The following is a 12,905-nucleotide window of genomic DNA, read 5'->3' on the forward strand; positions in this document are numbered from 1 at the left end:
TTACAAAAACAAAAACAAAACAACAAAAACATTTCATTCTACACACTCAGAGTTTCAGAATAGGCCAACTAGCTAAAAATTGATTTCCTTGCTAATTACTGCTTCTCTTAGTTTCTTCTTGAAGCTTACTTTATTGTTTATCATGGTTAAATGTAATGGTAGCTTATTCCAATATGTTATAGCTCTATACATTGTAGTCTTCTTTAGTGCATTAGTTCTTGGTAAAGGCAGAGTAAAGTGAACACCAGAAGCATATTTGGTAACATAGCCATGTCTAGTATTGGTGGGTTCTAGATGTAGTAACACATTGTTAGATTTACCAACACGCCAGATGTTAAACAAAAATGTCACCATGCCAACCTTTGATCAACTTTTATCCAAGACAGTGCGGCATGCATCCACTCCATATTACTCCTCCCAGAGCAGCGGAGAGCGAGGCGTGCCGCCCTGTTCTGGGCAAGCTGGAGTTTATTCAAGTCTTGACTTGCAGCACTGGACCATATTGTTGGACAGTAATCTAGACTGAATAGAACTAACGATTGTAGTGCCAGTTTTATTGTTGATCCGGTCAACAGACGAGCTCCCCTTCTTATCATTGAAATATTACTACTCATTTTAGACACCATTTTATTGATATGTGTGGAAGAGGAAAGTGTTTCATCGATCATCACACCCAACACTTGGCCTTTCTGACCTGTTCCATAGCGACACCCTGCAAAACAAGCTGTGTTAATTTCAGGATTTGATCTTAGCATATATCTAGAACCCAACATGATATTCTTTGTTTTAACAACATTCAACTTTAACCTGTTTTCACTAACCCAGTTAGAGACCATCATCAACTCATCTTGCAAAAACTTATTGGGGTATCAAACTTATTATTGATACCCACTACATTCTCTGCAGAAACATACATTGTAGAGTCATCCGCATGGATCTCCATACACACGCTTTTTAGTACATAAGGTAAATCATTTACAAATATCGAATAGAGCAGGGGGCCCAGGCAGCTCCCTTGGGGGACACCACATTGAGGGGTTCCCATCTCTGAAAGGCTGCCATTAAACATTACACATTGCTGTCTTTCAACCAAATAACTTTTCATTAGTTTTATAGCACCTGCTTTAGTAACAATTCATGATCAATAATGTCAAATGCAGCGCTAAAGTCCAAAAGTACAGCACCAACCATTGACTTTCTATCAACGCACTTAAGCCAATTGTCAGTGAGGGCTCTTAGTGCTGTGCCTGTGGAATAGCCCACCTTATATGCATGTTGACTCTCAGAATTGATGTTGTTTTCTTCAAAGTAACACTGAGTTTGCTTACATAATATTTTCTCCATTAATTGGCTTAAAACTGGTGAAATACTCACAGGCCTGCTTTTTGGACCTGTGAAAGGCTCCCCACTGAGACACCTTTGCGATCTTCCATCACTGTGGATAGACAACGTTCTCAAAACATAAATTAAACATATGACATATTGGCTTCTGAATAGACTTAACCGCCAGCCTCAGTGACCTACCATCTATATTATCAACACCACATGGCTTTTCAATTTTAATAGAAAGCAAAAGTTTTTCCATCTCTTCTGCTCTTATCCTCTTAAATTAAAAACTTAACAGTTTCTCCTTCACAGTCTTATTTTTAATTATAGAGTTTTTCATCAACAGATGGCATCTGATATGTAATCAAATTTACTTTATTAATGAAAAAATTAATAAAGTAATTTGCAATTTCCACTGGTCCAGTTAGAGTAACACCCTCCACCTCTATGAATGAAGGCGCTTTGCCCATTTTATTCCTACTGACAGCTTCATTAAGTGTTCTCCAAATTCTCTGACTGTCATTTTTACATTCCTAAAATTTACGTTGATAGTAATCTTTTTTCTTCTGTCTATTCATTTTAGTTATTTTGTTCCTACAAGCTCAATACTTTTGCCAAGCAGCAGAGCAACCAGATGCCTCTGCAAACTTCTCATGTAAACTCTCTCTGATACACTTTTTTAGCTCATCATCTAGCCAGGGGGCTTCGATCTTCCTGACAGTGTGCTTTTTCCTTGGGGCATATTTATCACAAATATTTGAAAATAATTTTACAAAAATTGACAATGCGAAGTCTATATCATTACATTCAAGAACATACTTGTTGACGCTTTGCGGTAAGACGTGTTGCATCACTTCCTGTTACCTTGCTTGTGCACTGTGGAATTTCTTGCTCCGCTTGGAGTACTGATAATCACTTTATTTCGATCTATAACTTACACAATTTTGCATAGTTAAACTCTATAGCTTACCGTTCTGTTCTAACACACTCCTACAGATCTTCATTCTCACTTTTTAACGGTGTGTCTGGTTCTCTAGCGTAGCATGGCTACCGGTTCTCTTCCTCCTTCTCCTGCTTTCACCTGCTCCGTGTGTCAGATGTTTAGTTACTCCTCTGCCTCCTTTAGCGATAATGGTACATGTAACAAATGTAGTCTTTTTGTGGTTTTGGAGGCGAGGTTATCTGAATAGGAAGCTCGGCTCTGCACTGTTGAAAATCAACCGATAGCGAGCCAGGTCCCTTTAGCCAGTGTGGAGCCACCTAGCGTAGCTAGCTCAATTAGCCTCCCCCTAGCAGAACCTGAGCAGCCAGGATTACAGGGTGGCTGGGTGACTGTCAGGAAGAGGCATAGCTCTAAAGTCAAGCCCGTTGTTCACCATCGACCTGTCCACGCTTCAAACAGATTTTCCCCACTCAGCGACACACCCGCTGAGGACAAAACCCTGGTAATTGGCAGCTCTATAGTCAGAAACGTGGCATTAGAGACACCAGCGGCCATAGTCAAATGCATTCCAGGGGCCAGAGCGGGCGACATAGAATCCTATTTAAAACTGCTGGCTAAGGATAAACGTAAATATGGTAAAATAGTTATTCACGTCGGCGTTAATGACACCCGGTTACGCCAATCGGAGGTCACTAAAATAAATTTTGCATCGGTGTGTAATTTTGCCAAAACAATGTCGGACTCCGTAGTTTTCTCTGGACCCCTGCCAAATCTGACCAGTGATGACATGTTTAGCCGCATGTCGTCCTACAATCGCTGGCTGTCTAGATGGTGTCCAGCAAACAACGTGGGCTACATAGATAATTGGCAATCTTTCTGGAGAAAACCTGGTCTGATGAGGAGAGACGGCATCCATCCCACTTTGGAAGGAGCAGCTCTCATTTCTAGAAATATGGATGAATTTATTTGCCACCCTAAAACATGACAACCCAGGCCTCAGACCAGGATGCAGAGTTGTAGTCTTACACACTTCTCTGCAGCTTCCCACCTGCTGCTACCCACCCAATCGATTAACACAAAAGAAGCAAATCCTCTTGTGCAAAAAGAAATTGTTAAAACAAAAACTTTAACTGAACAAAAACATCAAACTATTAAATGTGGTTTGCTGAATATCAGATCTCTCCTTTCGAAGTCTCTGTTAGTGAATGAGTTGATTTGTGATCATCATATTGATATATTTTGTCTTACGGAAACCTGGCTGCAGCAGGAGGATCCTGTTAGCATTAATGAAGCAACTCCCTCTGACTGTTTAAATGTTCACGTTCCTCGAACCACAGGCAGAGGAGGAGGAGTGGCAGCTATCTTCAGATCAGGGTTACTAATCAGTCCCAGACCCGAGATTAGTTTGAGCTCTTTTGAATCTCTGATTCTCAGTTTTTCCCACGCAAAGTGGAAATCACAGAAACCTCTTGTGTTTGTTGTTGTGTATCGTCCACCTGGCCCTTATTCTGAGTTTCTGTCTGAATTCTCAGAGTTTTTATCCCAGTTAGTGCTGAGTACAGATAAAGTCATTGTAGTGGGTGACTTTAATATTCATGTAGATGTTGAAAATGACAGCCTGAATATGAGCTTTAATTCTATACTGGACTCTATTGGATTTTCTCAGAGTGTTCACGGACCGACTCACTGCCTTAATCACACCCTTGATCTTGTTCTGACTTATGGCATTGAGAGTGAACAGTTAACAGTGTTCCCTCATAACCCTGTCTTATCTGACCATTTTCTGATAACCTTTGAGTTTACATTACTTGACTATACAGTTTCTGAGAAGACATTTACATATAGAAGGTGTTTATCAGAGGATGCTGTAACCAGATTTAAAGAATTAATTCCATCATCCTTTTCTTCACTGCCATGTGCAGATATGACAGAGGACGACTACCTAAACTTTACTCCAGGAACACTTGACTCTCTTGTTGACAGCACTATAGTTTCAATGCGTACAGCACTGGACAATGTTGCCCCTCTGAAAAGGAAGGTAATCAGCCAGAAGAGGTTGGCTCCTTGGTATAATTCACAGCTGCGTGTCACACCGTGGTGAGGTTAAGTTGGGTTTTTGTCTCGTTTCATGTATTGTTTCGTCATTTCCTGTTTTATTTTGAAAGACTAACTTCCCTCTCATTCCAGGTCACTTGCCCTTCCTCTCGTGTTCCAGTCTGATTGTGGTATGAATGATTCCACCTGTTCCCCATTACCCCTGTGTGCTTAAGAGTCTGCGTCTCCCCCTTTCTTGTGCCAATGTGTTTTTTCTGTCTCCGAATAGTGCATCATTCTAGCGTTTTGCCAAGCCCGATTCCCAAGCCCGTTTTCCGAGTTCCCAGTGGTATTTATCCTCGTAAGAGTGACTTTTGTTTTCCCTAGAGTAAGTTTTGATAATGTAGAACCTGTAAGAGTTACAGTGTTAATTTGTTTATAGCCTTTTTGTTTTCCCTCCTGGGTGGAGTGGCCTTTGTGTTTGTAAATCTTTCTCAGCATATTTCCTCCGATTTTTAGGAGAGGCTCTTTTGTTTTCCTCCTCAGTAGGAGTGATATTTAGTTTAAAAGTAAAGTTTCATGGTCTTTTGTTTTCTCCTCCGCTAGTGGAGTGATTTTGAGTTTGGATTATTTTTATATAGATATACTTCTCCACTTTTGGAAAGTATATTCTTAGATTAATATTTCATAGCCCATTTAGCTTCTCTCACGAGGAACTGGTTGATCTGCTGCCCTCAAATAAAAGTCTTGGAATTAAACCTCCTGCATCTGCGTCCTCCATTCTCTGGGTGTGACAGCGTGCTTTAAAGCAGACTGCAAGAAAGCTGGAGAGACAGTGGCGTTCCTCTAATTTAGAAGAGTCTCAGTTAGTCTGGAAAGATAGTTTAACAATGTATAAGAAAGCCCTTCGTAAAGCTAGAACTGCTTATTATTCATCATTGATAGAAGAGAATAAGAATAACCCCAGGTTTCTTTTCAGCACTGTAGCCAGTCTGACTAAGAGTCCGAGCTCTGCTGAGCCAGTTATTCCTTTAACTCTCAGCAGTGATGATTTCATGAGCTTCTTTATTAATAAAATTGTTTCTATCAGAGAGAAGATTGATGGAGTCCTTCCCACTATTATCAGTGATGTATCATCAAGTACAGCAGCTTTAGAAGTATCTTTAGAACCTGATTTGTATTTAGACGGCTTCTGCCCAGTTGATCTCTCTGAACTAACAACAGCAATAGTCTCTTCTAAACCATCAACTTGTGTTTTAGACCCAATCCCAACCAGACTGTTCAAGGTGGTTTTCCCATTAATTGACACTTCCATATTGGATTTGATCAATCTGTCTTTGTTGACAGGATATGTACCTCAGACTTTTAAGGTTTCTGTAATTAAACCTTTACTTAAAAAACCTACTCTTGATTCAGAAGTGTTGGCTCATTATAGACCTATATCCAATCTCCCTTTTCTGTCTAAAGTTCTTGAAAAAATAGTTGCAGCTCAGCTTTGTGATCACTTACACAGAAATAATCTGTTTGAAGAGTTTCAGTCAGGATTCAGAGTGCATCATAGCACAGAAACTGCACTGCTGAAAGTTACCAATGATCTCCTCTTAGCCTCTGATAGCGGACTTGTGTCTGTGCTTGTCCTGTTGGATCTCAGTGCTGCATTTGATACGGTTGATCACAGTATCTTATTACACAGACTTGAACATGTTATTGGGATTAAAGGAACTGCATTAGGCTGGTTTAAGTCATATTTATCTGATAGATTTCAGTTTGTTCTTGTAAATGAAGAATCTTCCTCACACACCAGAGTAAGTCATGGAGTTCCTCAGGGTTCTGTGCTTGGACCGATTCTTTTCACTTTATACATGCTTCCATTAGGTAACATTATTAGACAGCATGGCATAAATTTCCATTGCTATGCTGATGATACTCAGCTGTACTTATCTATAAAACCAGATGAACCCAATAGGTTGGTCAGACTACAAGCATGTCTTAAAGACATAAAGACCTGGATGACTCAGAACTGTCTGCTTCCAAATTCAGACAAAACTGAAGTCGTTATCTTTGGACCTGAGCGTTTCAGGGAGAAATTGTCTAGCTATATAGTTACTCTAGATGGTATTTCCTTGGCTTCTAGTTCTACAGTGAGGAACCTTGGAGTTATTTTTGACCAGAACTTATCATTTGACTCGCATATAAAACAGGTTTCTAGGACTGCCTTCTTTCATCTTCGTAATATTGTTAAAATCAGGAACATCTTGTCTCAGAGTGATGCAGAAAAACTAGTCCATGCATTTGTTACTTCAAGATTGGACTACTGTAATTCTTTATTATTGGGCTGTCCCACATATTCTCTGAAAAGCCTTCAGTTGATCCAAAATGCTGCAGCCAGAGTTTTGATGAGAACTAACAGGAGAGATCATATTTATCCAGTTTTAGCTTCTCTTCATTGGCTCCCTGTTAAATTCAGAATAGAATTTAAGATTCTTCTCCTTACATATAAAGCTCTTAATGACCGAGCTCCATCATATCTTAAAGATCTCATTGTAAGATATTTTCCTAACAGAGCACTTCATTCCCAAACTGCAGGTTTACTTGAGGTTCCCAGAGTTTCTAAAAGTAGAATGGGAGGCAGAGCCTTCAGTTATCAGGCCCCTCTCTTGTGGAATAAGCTGCCAGTAAATGTCCGGGAAGCAGACACCCTTTCCACTTTTAAGACCAGGCTTAAAACTTTCCTTTTTTATAAAGCTTATAGTTAGGTCTGTTGAATCTGATAGTGTATCTGCTAGTGTGTCTTGTTCTGCCTCCACCTCTGGCACCCTCTATACTTTCATTACCCCCTACCCGAACCAGGGTTTGAATCCCATTCCCGCTTATCTTACCTCTTTTATTTCTCCCCCTACCCGAACCAGGGTTTGCATCCCCACCCCGCTGTGACTGGTGTGCAGTTGGTGAGAGGCTGAGGTAGCTTGTGGCTGTAAAAAGATGGTTGTTGTGGTGTGAGGAGCAGATCTATATAGGGAGTATAGGGACTTACTTACTGAGTCTGGTCCTTTATTTTATTATTTATTTTTTACGTTAGCACAAGTTTCTTGTGTTTACCTTGAATAGGGATGGCTCAGGTAATCCTGAAACATCCCATAGTTAAGCTGCTATAGGCCTAGACTGCTGTGGGGCCTCATCTGTCACACCTTTCCTCACTTTACTCTCTTTATGTATATGTGACATTATTGTGATCATTAACTCGTGTTTCCCTGTTCCAACAGATATCCTTTGAATGGTGTTACAGTGCCGCCGCCGCGGCCCCCTCCCCCCCTTTCTGTCTTCTCAAACCCCAGCTGGTCGAGGCGGATGGCCACCCTTCCTGAGTCTGGTTCTGCCAGAGGTTTCTTCCTGTTAAAAGGGAGTCGTTTCTCTCCACAGTCGCCTCAGGCACGCTCAGGACGGGAGATTGGACCGAAAAACAAAAAGTTTTCAGTGTAATCTTTTGGTTTTCTTAGCTAGGAAATTGTTTTTGAATTGGCTCTATATGAACGAATTGGATTATTTTATGAATTATGATTATTATTAATTAATTGAATTCCAGTTGGCTTGAATTGGACTTACTATCTAAGTGCCTTGAGATGACATTTGTTTTATTTGGCGCTATATAAATAAAAATGAATTGAATTTAATTGAATTCAAGAAGTCCAAATTGACCTTTTTTATGCCTTTAACAAAGTCATCCACAGAGAATCTCTTATACATTCTTCTATGAATAATTGTTCTATGAAACATGTTTCCCATTACAATGAAATTCGTCCTTTGCAGTCCATAATGAAAACCAAACAAATGAAAGAGTAATAAAACACAATAAGGAAAATTAGGCAGCATGTTAAAAATATATAACTATGCAGAAATATAACTATGCAGATAAAAACAGAGCTGCAACTGAACTGTGTACATAATTGTGTAAATCAATGTGCAGCATCAGCTGTATATGCAATAGTCAGCAATGAATGTGCAAACCAAAAAAGTAAACAGTCAACTACAGTTAATGAGGTGGTCCATCATTATAACCTCCTGTCAGCTGTTAAGGAGTCTGTTGGCAGTGAGAAAGAAAGAGTTTTTTCACCTTTCACCTTAAAGTCTGTGATCTTTTTCATCCCTGACCACACATCTTTCACATTATTTTGCTGAAGCTTTCTTTCCAGCTTTTTTCTGTACACCTTCATCTTGCTCTCTGTTGGTTTCTTTTTCAACTGTATTTGAACAACTCTCAGTAATAATGTAATATGTCACACATTCAGTAATGACATTGCCCTTCATGTGGTACATTGAGTGCAATCCAGTCTGTGAATTAAAAGCATAAGTTCACCTTCAGCCTCCTGAGAAAAAGTTTGTGCAGTGACAGGTTTCTGCTTAATAATAGTTGTATGGTTGAATGTAGTCTGATTTTCCCAGTGGAGGCAGTGCAGAGGAGCCTTATGCATCTTTGACATTAGTATAGATTAAGTCCTACTTTTTGTTGTTTACACAGAAATTGCCATGAATGCGGTGGGATGTTGGGTTTGTTGCCTGGCAACAACTGAACTGATGACCTTACAGAATGTGTCAATAGTCACTGCTGGTACTATATAAGCCCCTACCAGAATAACACAGGTAAACTCTCTTGGTAGATAATATTGATATAAACTTACAGCTAGCAGTTCAATGTCCCTAGTACAGATCCACATGTCCAGGATTACATCTGTTGTTAACAAGCACTGTGATAACTCCACCTTTGCTTTGCCACTGCTCTTGATGTCTCTGTCGGCTTGCATCGTCTTATAGGGACACATTTGCATCCAGAATATGCTGTTGCAACCATGTCTCAGTGAAACACATGATACTGTATTCTTGATATACAGTAACCTAGTTACATTAATTCTTAGTTTATTTATTTTCATTTGTCACTTCACTAACTCTCCTGTCATTTCAGATCCTGCCATGCAATTTACTAATTTCCCTCACCTAGGTTTCCTGCCCATCTCCTCCTCACCTGCAGTCTATTTGCTCATCAGTTCCTCAGTGTATATATACTCATCACTTTCACTTGTTCCCTGCCAGATTGTCTTGTGTTATTCTTTGCCAAGCTCTCCAGCGATTTCCAGTCCTGCCTACCTGTTCTGACCTAGTTCTGCCTTTCTTGGATTCCTGATACCTGCCTGCCCCTTGTCGGATTTGTTAGCCTCACTCTGATCGCCTGGTTTTGACCCTGACTGATTTCCTGGATCCTGATACCTGCCTGCCCCTTGTTGGATTTGTTTGCCTCACTCAGATCGTTTGGTTATGACCCGGACTGTTTTTTGGACTGAATAAACGGACTTTCCCTTGCTAATCACCTGCCTCATTGTCGTGCTTTTGGGTTCTCCTTTGCTCGCTACAATAACCGTGACATATACTTTCTGTTTTCCCCTGAGCGCTCCAAGCTCATCCATTTTGTTTGCAGGAGATCTAATTTTTCCCATCAATATCGAAGGAAGACCTGGTCAGTGTCATGTGTGGGAGGTGGCAAGGAAGGAGGACCTATGTGCGGGCACAGATTGGAAGCCAGGAGGTTAAAATAAAACAAAACTGTTTATTTTAAAACAAAAGGTGCAGCAAAGCTGGATAACCATTTCCAAAGGAACACTAAAAAACAAAACCCAGGAACTAACACTCAGAACAAGAATGAACTGGGGAAACAAAACCAAGCAGAAATGGCAACATGGGAGGACAACCTGAAGAGAACAGAGGATCTGACAAAGAGTGAATGAAACCAGGAGTTTAAATACAGAGGAGGGTAAATGGTGAGTGAATTCAATTCAAATTCAAAAATACTTTATTTATCCCAGAGGGAAATTAAATGTTGATGTAGCTCAATTAAATCAAGGAGTTATTATAGATGCTGATGGCTGTGGGCAGGAAAGATTTCCTGTAGCGGTCTGTTTTGCATCCAAACTGAAGAAGCCTTTGACTGAAGAGACTCTGTTTTCCGATAACAGTCTCATGGAGAGGATGTTCAGGGTTGTCCATAATTCTCTTGATTTTATGCAAAATCCTTCTTTGCATTATTGTCTCCAGAGGTTCCACAGTCGTCCCCAGAACAGAACCAGCCTTCTTTATCAGGTTGTTGAGTCTTTTTAGGTCCCTGGTTCTGATGCTGCTGCCCCAACAGATGACGCAAGAGGAAATGACGCTCTCAACAACAGACTTGTAGAAGATCTGCAACATCTTGTTGCAAACCTTGAAGGACCTTGGCTTCCTCAAGAAGTACAGTCTGCTCTGTCCTTTCTTGTAGATTGCTTCACTGTTGTGTCTCCAGTCCAGTCTGTTGTCCACATGAACACCAAGGTATTTATATTCCTCAACCACCTCCACTTCTTCTCCCATGATGGAAACAGGGTTTGATCTGACCCTGTTTCTCCTGAAATCTACAATCATCTCCTTTGTTTTGTTAACATTCAAGATGAGATGATTGTTCCCACACCATGCCACAAAGCGGTCCACCAGCTCTCTGTACTCAGCTTCATGTCCATCTCTGATACACCCGACAACTGCAGAGTCATCTGAATATTTCTGTAGATGACAGGAGTCTGACTTGTACTGGAAGTCTGAAGTGTACAGAGTGAAAAGGAATGGTGAGAGTACAGTCCCCTGTGGTGCTCCTGTGCTGCTGATCACCTGGTTAGACACACAATTCTTCAGTCTGACAAACTGTGGTCTGTTTGTCAGGTAGTCATTAATCCAGGTGATTGTTGAGGCCTCCACCTGAGTCTTCTGGAGTTTCAGACGAAGCAGATCAGGCTGGATTGTGTTAAATGCACTGGAGAAATCAAAGAACATGATCCTCACAGTGCTGCCTGCTTTGTCCAGATGACAGTGGGTTTGTTGAAGCAGGTGTATGATAGCATCTTCAACTCCAACTCCATGGCGATAAGCAAACTGCAGGGGGTCCTGATATGTGCTGGTTTGCTTACACAGGTGGGTCAACAGGAGTCTCTCCAGGACCTTCATGATGTGGGATGTCAGGACAACAGGTCTGTAGTCATTGATGTCTGAAGGGTGAGTTTTCTTTGGTACCGGAACCAGACAGGATGTCTTCCACAACAGTGGTACCTTCTCTTGGGTCAAGCTAAGGTTGAAAAGGTGTTGCAGAATCCCACAGAGCTGCTCTGCACAGGCCTTCAGGACTCGGGGGCTGACACCATCTGGACCTGCAGCCTTGTTCCGGTTCAGTCTCTCCAACTGCCTCTTCACCTGACTTCTAGAAACAGAAAAGTGGGAGGGGGAGGCAAAGGGGACAGCAGCATCTCCTGATTGGGTTGAAGACAAACTAGTGGAAGCAGAAGAATCCATGACTGAGGTGGAGGTGGAGATGTTACAGGAAAGCTGTGGGTCAGAGGAGGGTGGGATGTCTCTTTGGCTGGGAACAGGAGGGGAGGATGGTGAGCTTGTTCCTGAACTGGACCTGTTGAAGAATGTGTTCAGCTCATTTGCTCTGTCCAGACTTCCATCCATCCGATCCTCCCTCTGCTTGAGGCCTGTGATCTTCTTCATTCCTGACCACACATCTCTGATATTGTTCCTCTGCAGTTTACTCTCAAGCTTCTTTCTATACACCTCCTTGCTCTCTCTGATCTTGACTTTGAGCTGCTTCTATATACTCCTCAGTAACTCCCTGTCTCGCTCCCTAAAGGCTCTTTTTTTCTTGTTCAATAGTTCCTTTGGCTCACTGGTGATCCAGGGTTTGTTATTAGGGAAGCATCTCACTGTTCTGGTGGGGATGGTGTTGTCCACACAGAAGTTTATATAGTCAGTCACACACTCAGTCATGGCATTAATGTCCTCTCCATGTGGCTTACAAAGAGAAATCCAATCGGTTGCATCAAAACAACCCTGTAAGGCTTCTTCAGCTTCATGTGACCACTTTCTAACAGTCTTTTTTGTGACAGGTAGTCTCTGGACAAGGGGTTTATATGCTGAACAGAGAAAAACAAGGTTGTGATCTGATTTACCCAGGGGAGGTCTTGATTTGGAAATGTATGAATCCTTGACATTTGTGTAAAACAAATCCAATGTCTTGTTTTCTCAGGTAGAGCAGGTGACAAACTGTTGAAAAGTTGGCAGTGTAGCAGAGAGTGAGGCATGATTAAAATCACCAGATATTGCCACAAAAGAATTGGGGTGTTGTGTCTGTATCTTAGCAACAACGGAACTGATGACATCACATGCAGTGTCGGCAACAGCTGAGGGTGGAATGTAAACAGCCACCAAAACAACACTGGTGAACTCTCTTGGCAAATAATATGGACGAAAACTTACTGCCAATAGTTCAATGTCAGTACTGCAGAGACGACTCTTCACAGTAACATGTCCTGGGTGACACCATCTGTTGTTGATGTTGCACCCTTGAAAAGAACTAAAAAAAATCAAAATAGATATTCTCTTTTGTGCAACTTTATTTAACAAAATCACCAGTTCGAGCATACAGCGTGTGTAGTTTCCTCTTTGCGTATTAATCACAGGTCATGAACTTTCAACTCCCATCAGGCATTGTGTCGTTCTTAACGGGGTATTATCATGACAGAAATCTATGAAATAA

This window comes from Odontesthes bonariensis, chromosome 7 (genome assembly GCF_027942865.1).
Source record: "Odontesthes bonariensis isolate fOdoBon6 chromosome 7, fOdoBon6.hap1, whole genome shotgun sequence".
In the NCBI taxonomy this organism is placed as follows: Eukaryota; Metazoa; Chordata; class Actinopteri; order Atheriniformes; family Atherinopsidae; genus Odontesthes; species Odontesthes bonariensis.